Source organism: Pinus tabuliformis, chromosome 7, assembly GCF_031772625.1.
Source record: "Pinus tabuliformis cultivar Carrire ecotype Pingquan chromosome 7, CPIR1, whole genome shotgun sequence".
In the NCBI taxonomy this organism is placed as follows: domain Eukaryota; kingdom Viridiplantae; phylum Streptophyta; class Pinopsida; order Pinales; family Pinaceae; genus Pinus; species Pinus tabuliformis.
Window position 1 is genome coordinate 1799871772 of NC_142293.1, and position 8131 is coordinate 1799879902.

Here is an 8131-nt window from a genome sequence, read left to right on the forward strand (position 1 = left end):
ATTATTAAGTGAATTGTAGGGATTTAACAATCACAAAATATTCTAAAAAAATTAGTAGTACATAAACAAATCAAAGTTTGGGATCTATATTGAAAGTAGTTATGTCACTTTTTATCTTTTAATTAAATTGATTAATTATCCATATGAAAAAGTGTCATATGAAGTGCGTTATGATTTTTTGGGAATGTGGTATTGATAAGCTATGGTATTGGTCCTTGATATTTTGTAACAAACTCTTTATAGATTAATAATATCCATGGTAAAGTGGGGTAAATCTCCGTGGAAGATTGTTTCATGTTTTTTTAAATGTATCTACGTTCAACTTATATATTAATTCATTTTATAATTAATCAACAGAGATTCATGTTAAATCCAAGATGGATCTAAGTTGGTACTCTTACATTCCATAATTTATTTCTTCAAGCCTTAAACCATGGATTATAAACCAATTTGATTTCCTAATGTTAAATCCAAGGTGGATCTAAGATGGTGTTGATGGTGTTGAATCTATTTCCACCATAAATGAACACATTTAAACACTGCTACTACGAAATTAAAAAAAAAAAAAAAAAATCGGGTTCCAACCACTTTTGGTGATCTCTGAAATTCCTTTGCCTCAGTAAATGATGCCATAAAAAATTCGTTGATTAAAGTTCCTTCCTTGTACTGTCTACATATACAGAAGTCATGTGTTTACCTTGAGAGCACGAGGGAGCTGAAGGGGTGTAAGTATGTCATCTGTCATGACGAAGATCCGCTCAAATCTTGTCTCAATCTTTCAATGTGTGAACCCATATGGTCAGATGTTTATTGTATTAATATCATTAAAGTTATTATTATTTCTTCATTCCACGCAAGGCCAAGCGAAATCTAACCATATCTACAAATTCAAATTCAAATAGAATCATAACATTTAGTTTTGTAACCAAGAAATTTGAACTTCATAATATAATCAATTCAGCAAAGGAGTAAAATTGTGTCGCTTAATTATGGATATGACAAGATAATGATTAATAAACTTAAACATGGTGTATCACTTTCTAGGTGTTATTTTTTGTTCTGAATATCTGAATTCAATTAATGGGCACAAGTGGGCTCAACCTGAAGGAGTGGCCTCGTGATTATATGAAAAAGCGCAGTACACAATAAATATAAAAATAACACGTTGCCACATTGGGGTGATGTTCATTCTCGAAAATTGTAGCCATGATGCGGTAGCCGACAGACATAATTGATTATCAAAAAAACCAAAACTAAGGTGAACTTTGAAAATTCGGAAATTTTTTGAAGTATTGCTGAGACTAATAGTCAATATAAAATCCTATATATATGTCATGCAGTGACATAATAAAGTAAAAACAAAAAGTGCCCAACTACACTTGGTACATCCATGAATACATGATCCTTTTAAAATTCACACATGATTTAAAATGTTGAAGCTTTTTGGTGTTAAACATTATCCCCCTTTGCAACTTTACAATAAATGGAAAGTGAATCATGCCATGGTACCTGAATGTGTTGAGTATTCAAATCATATTTCGAATCTTTTATTCACCCTCTAGTGCAATAAGTGATGACAAGTACAGAAGTGAAATTCACAAATGAATACTCAATATTAAATCTTTATTCGGAATGACATGAGTTTGATATTGATTCTTGAGTTTAATAGAAAATGATTGAATAAGTTACTGGTGTAGTTGATCTAGATTTTGGGGACCCCAAAATCTTAAAAATTGATATGCTAGAAAAATAGGAGAATGCACAGTAAACAATCGCACAAAGAAACTTTTTATTAAAACATAGAAGAACTATAAAAGCTACATTGTGGTGGACACTCTTTCCTTTTACAAAATGCGGTTTGTTACTTATATCTTTTTTTAGTTACAATACCACAAGTAAATTCCATGCGTGGATGCCACTTTCCATTTGGATCATTGCTACAATATCGTGGGTAAGTTCTATGGGTGGATAAATACCATGGGTGGATGCCACTTTCCATTTGAATCATTCCTCCCCACTTAAGAAGCAATGATCCCCATTGCTTGAAGTTCCCTTCTGAGAAGTCTTTATTGAATATAAAGGGGCATTGAAGAGTAGGGTTTTGTGTGGTTGACCCATGACTATGATGAATGAATATATGAAGATAAAGATACCCAATAATGCTCGTGACCAATTATGATACTGATAGTGTGCGGCCTAGAAAATGGACTTTGATTAAGCGTGGGTTTGTGGATGACCCATAACCATAACAAACAAATATCTAAGGATAGAGATACCATGTAATGCTTTTGACCAACTGTGATACTGACAGTGTGCATCTTAGGAAATGGACTTTGATGAAAAGGTTTTGTGTGGTTGACCCATAACCTTGGGTTTGTGGGTGACCCATTGATCCTTGTTAGTCTCCTTGGTCAAAGTATGGTGGCTTATTTAGTACATTCTCCTATCCAATTATATGTTGTAAAGGTTTCTTCAAATTACTCATAATTCAATTTTTGTAATAAAGAAACAGCGTCTCTAATAAAATCAATTCAAATTATGTCATCATCATCGTGGGGAAAATCATTTGGGCCCTCAAAAGGATTGGTTCCTAGAGAAATCAACTACGGTGAAAGGATTTTCAAGTGAGAAGATATTCAACATGTACATTATCCATCATTGTAACCACTTATCGTCATCAAATCCTGAGCTCATTCAATGACTGTATTACTAGACTTGAACTCTTCTTCAATATTTTTGTCTCAACTCATCTGTCTAAGAGATTAAGGGCTTGGATGGCATCCCTCTCATGACCATGGCAATCAACTTCCAGTCGATTTCATATGACTAATAAAACTAATTTTATGAGTTATCCCTTATCAAAATATTCCACTATCCTCTTTCCAACATCCACACTTGACTTATGAAGCTTGAAACAAGGAGCTTTGCTCTCTTGACTTCCTTTTCAAGGAATCAGAACCAATTTTCCTTTTTTTTCACCATCTAAATTGTTTTCAGTTTTAGATCAAATTTTACAAAAGTGGTTGATGCATTCTTACGATTCTAACCCTATCAAAAATTTATTTTTTCTTTCTCTGGACATATTGTATGGTATAATTAGCACATGAATCTGTCAGGGTATCTCTAGCTCTTTCCAAAACAAATTTTAAAACCATTGATGCCCGATTACGAGTAGAACTTCCAAGAGGAAAAAGTGGTGGTTCCTCTGAAGAACAAACTACTAGTGTCAAACAAGCAATAAGGTCATCTAAATCCATGTTGAAAACAAACATAGCCACAGTCATCACAATTCCAACTATAGCACTTGGAGTTGGAGTTAAGACAAGAACGTAAATGACAAAAAACTACCATGGAGACAATTCGTGCAAGTTCACTTACAGGTGTGATAAGCTTTAGGTATTTTGATAAAAGTTTTCTGCCTTTGGAAAGAGAAACCAGGTGTAGAAAAACGAGGTCATATTTTGCAGATAACCTGATTGGATGGTCACCCTCTACTCCAATAATATCAACTAAGTGCCAAGAAGTTGCTAATCCTTCCAAAAATATATATCACCTTATTTTTAATCGGGCCCCACTATATTATAGTTGAGATACTTGCAAAAATCGATCAATATCATCCACATCAAGAAGAACACACAACCCATCCTCGATAGCAATCCTTGCGGCCAACATTGGTTCCTAATCAAGGGGTCTTTCAGTGCCCTTTGATTCATCTACATTATCACCTAATGCATTTGGTGTTGAAGGAGTGTCCACTTCCAGAAGAACAAAATGGAACTCTTCCAAGTGCCTCTACCTGAAGATAAGCATGTGGCTCTGCTACAAATTTTTTCCAAGGTGATAATTCACGTAGAAAATATGGTGAAAATTGACTTTTTCATCGAGAACTAGTAGAATTCTTTTCTTGAATGACTTGATGATAATAATCATCGACATAGGGATCATTGGTGTGAGTTATAGCAAGTTGCATGCGAAAAATGCTCTCAATTTCTTCTGCAGACATATACTTTGATTGGAACTACGGCCAAACATTATTAGGCCTACTTTACTTCCTGTTTGTATCTGAATTTTGTTGTCTATTACGTTTATTTTTCTTTCCATGTTGTTGAGACTTACTACGTTGATCCCTAAAATCACCACCCAAAAATTCCTTATTGTATCTCTACATGGTTGGTGAAGGAGGATGTGAATTGAATACTTGTTATGTTAAAATGAGGAAAACCACTCAACATTGCTTGAAATATTTTTGGCTACAGCAATGATTATGCTTGTGTAGGCAACATAGCATTGGGTTGGGGCATTTGGTTATGCATCATATTAGTCATAATCCTCAATTTCCCTCCTAGTCGCATATTACAATGATTCAACCAGTGGCCTTACTGAGGTAAATCACACATTATATGACCTGAAGAGTGGTATTGAGGCACCCCTCCTCCGTATTGGATCACAAAATGTATAATTCCTCCAAAATGATGTTGGGGTCTATGAAAATTTGACATTTGAGGTGGTTCAAACAAGGCAACTTGTGATGCTTGACAAGGATAAGACCCATGACATGGTTGCTTTTGTAAAACTTGTAAGTGCGGTGGAGGATATGAACTGAATGATGACTAAGGAAATTTTTTATCCCATCCCCACTATTGTGGAGGATATGATGGGTGCTTATAAAGTGGTTTTGGCTCTGGTGCTTTCACTGGAGAATGTTTTTCTTGCTGCCACCATTTTCTTCCTTCATGTTCAATATCAACATCTAATATCTGTTGATCCAACCAATTGGAAACATCTTCTTCTCGAAACCATTCAGGGGATTCTCTAGCTCCAAATCCAAAGTCTCCAATAACTATTGTTAAACATTGGTAAACATATCCTTAATGATTTAAATCCATACACTCCCAATCTAACAACTTCTTACCAAACATGTCATAAATAGATATCAAAGCCAATCACATACAAAAATACTTAACAAAAAGAGACTTCAAAACTACACTTAATGCCTTAACCTTTACAAGCAACAAAATATATCTTCTGTAAATACAATACAAAATTATACAATAGACTGCACGACGAAAATATGAATATTCTTGCACAATACCACAAAGGAGCTTTGGAGAAGCAACACAACTATAAGTTACACTAGAATGAAAAATCTTCAGAATCTTTGGTCATCCAGAGCTCTTAACGTCAATCAATTGCCTAAAACTCCCTACAATTTGAATCTTGGACCTATTTCTTCAAACAACAATGGGGCATAACTAAAGAAACAAAAAACTTCCCCCGATTTTATCCTTGACACCTATCGAGAATTGCAACAAAGGATGTTGAAACCACCCCCCCTCCCCCCACAAAATAAAAATAAAAATGAGTTATACCAAAAACGTTTTCTCGATTCGAACCCCAATACCTGGATTTTCTAATAATAAGAAAAAATAGGTTGTGGGACAAAGAATAAGAACCTTGTGCGGACTTTTACCTTGGAAACTCTTAAATAAAAACTTGATTGCGATGGATTTGTAACCCGCTTTGATACCACTGATCCAGATCTTGGGGGGAGGCCCTCAACATCTAAAAATTTGACATGCAAAAAAAGAGGAGAACACATGATAAACAACCCGACAAAGAATTTTTTTATTAAAACAAAGAAGAACTGTAAAAGCTACATTGTGGTGAACACTATGTCCTTTTACAAAATGTGGTTTGTCACTTAAGCCTTTTATAGTTACAATACCACAGGTAAATTCCATGGGTGGATAAACAACATGGGTGGATGTCACTTTCCATTTGGATCAATGTTACAATACAATGGGTAAGTTCCATGTGTGGATAAATACCATGAGTGGATGAATACCATAGGTGGATGCTACTTTCCGTTCAGATAAATAGTAAATAAATTTATCTGTGAGTGATGTCTTTTACAAATTTGATAGAAATTTGGATAAATTTCTAGGATTATGAGTTAGAATCACATTCAAATAAAAGAAGAAGTTTGAAAAATAAAAAAATGTTATCATTGATTTGTCACATTACTCTCAGTGATCAAATTTGAAGGGTTGATCCTAATTTCAATTAGAAGGGCATATATTCATGGCAGCCCTTACATAATGAAAAGCTTAAAAAAATACATTTCAATTGAAAACATTATATTATCTCTACATTTCATTTCTTATCAATTTATTTCTATTAAATAAATTAAATTTCGAAAACCAAATGGTAGTTAAAAAAATCTAGATAATATAGTCAAATCTGAAAAATGCACATTTACATAATAATAAAATTTAAAAATTGTATTAATTATTTTCAAAATGAAATAGTACATTATGTCCCCAAATCAAAGGTGCACTCGAGTATTTTTTACATCATGTTTCGTGTATCTCCATTTGTTTTCATTAAACCATCTATCCCAGATTTATATTACGTAATAAATGTGTCCGAAAAACTTAAATGACTATGTAACCAATAACCACCTCCAACTTAGCATATCTTGCACAATATTCTACAATGATTACATTCAATATGTTTGATAAAAGATTCACATACAAGCTAGAAAAAATATGGTTATGTCTTCATATATAATGCCTACTACTTAACCTATAATCATATCTTTAAAAAAATGATAAACAAAATAAATACTAGTCTTTATCTTAGAATATATGCATTCCACAAACGGTAGGTGATAACATTAATCATGATTTGAAATTTTAAATTTGTATATAGTGGACTATGCATATGATCTCAACAAATATGTTATCTTTCAAATTTAGGGAAAATTTAAGGATGGAAGTTTATCTTAAAGCTTAGAAACCTTGGCGAATAAGTTACTAGTCCCTAATATGCAAATGGTAAAAAATTTGGTGATATCTTTGTAGAAATATTTAGATCCAATGATTTTATATTAGTCGATATAATATTTTGACGATTTTAAAGGTAAAATAATGGCGTACTATAAAATTTAGGTGAATCATTTTAGAAAATAATCGAAATTCAAAAACAAAAAGGAAAAATTATGGTAAATTATCCCACCTACGAATATTAGCCCCTAAAATTTTTCTTGTTCAAATTTTTCTCATAGACATGCATTTATGAGATATGAAACAAAAATATCAAAAGGTAAGTATATTGATAAATTACAAAATTTAGAAACTTTTGTAAAATAAGTTGATTGTAGAACAAATTAAAACTTGAGAGATATTATAAAACAAAAAGTAAAAGTCAAATGCCCTTAAACTAAAAAATTTCACTTACCAAAATGGTTCTTTCAAGTGCTCAATAGAGTAAGAGGTGATAATAAACACTGAAAGTTACAAATTCACATTCTTCAAAATTACTAGATCTTATATTATTAGAGATATGTATCTGTTTTCCTAGTGAAAGAGGCTTTTGAGGTTTCATCTATTTCCATCCATCATAAATAGTGTTCCAATCAACCTAATTTAGAGCATGAGGTGAACTAAAAGATAAAAACATTAACATATCCAATGTTTCTAAAGAAAGTCTTGATCTATCATCATTTTTTATCCGATTTAATTTTGAAAACCCTATATCACATACTTTTGTACTAGCTCGAATAACAATAGTTATTGGCCATAGTTGCATCAAACATGGAAATCCTTCAAACCATCTAGGTTCACCTCCACATAGATCGCATGCTCCAAACATATGTGTTTTTGGATAAGATTTATACACAGTACAAATAAAGTCATCCATTTCACCCATACATTTAACATTGTCCATAATAGCCAAATCTCCAACACTAAATTTCTCACATAAACATGTCAGCCATATTCTTGTTTGAGAATCTTTATCATCCATATCTTCATAATAATTACAAAGACTAAAAAACTTAGCTGCATTAAAAATAGGTAAATTTGTGAGCCTTGCATTTAGAGAGTCAACTACCCTTATTATAAAACCTTTTTCCAACATAATGCAATCATCTAGTGTCCCTAATATTTGTGACTTTAGTAAACTCTCAAATCTTAATGCATGTACATGTACCATACTTGTGCAATCTGCAAACCCAAGAGTTCCTTGTTGTGTTTTACTTAAAAAAGATGATGTGTGCGTTGCACCTGCCCCAAATGTGTCTCTTAGAAATCATTTATGAAGCAAGATAATAGTGATATACAAACTCACT

General features: G+C 32.7%; 1 pseudogene; it reads right to left on the reverse strand.

The window, feature by feature from the left end:
* Window positions 1-3059: 3059 nt before the first annotated feature.
* Window positions 3060-7806, reverse strand: LOC149255548 (protein PAT1 homolog; annotated as a pseudogene).
* Between the last annotated feature and the right edge of the window lie 325 nt (window positions 7807-8131).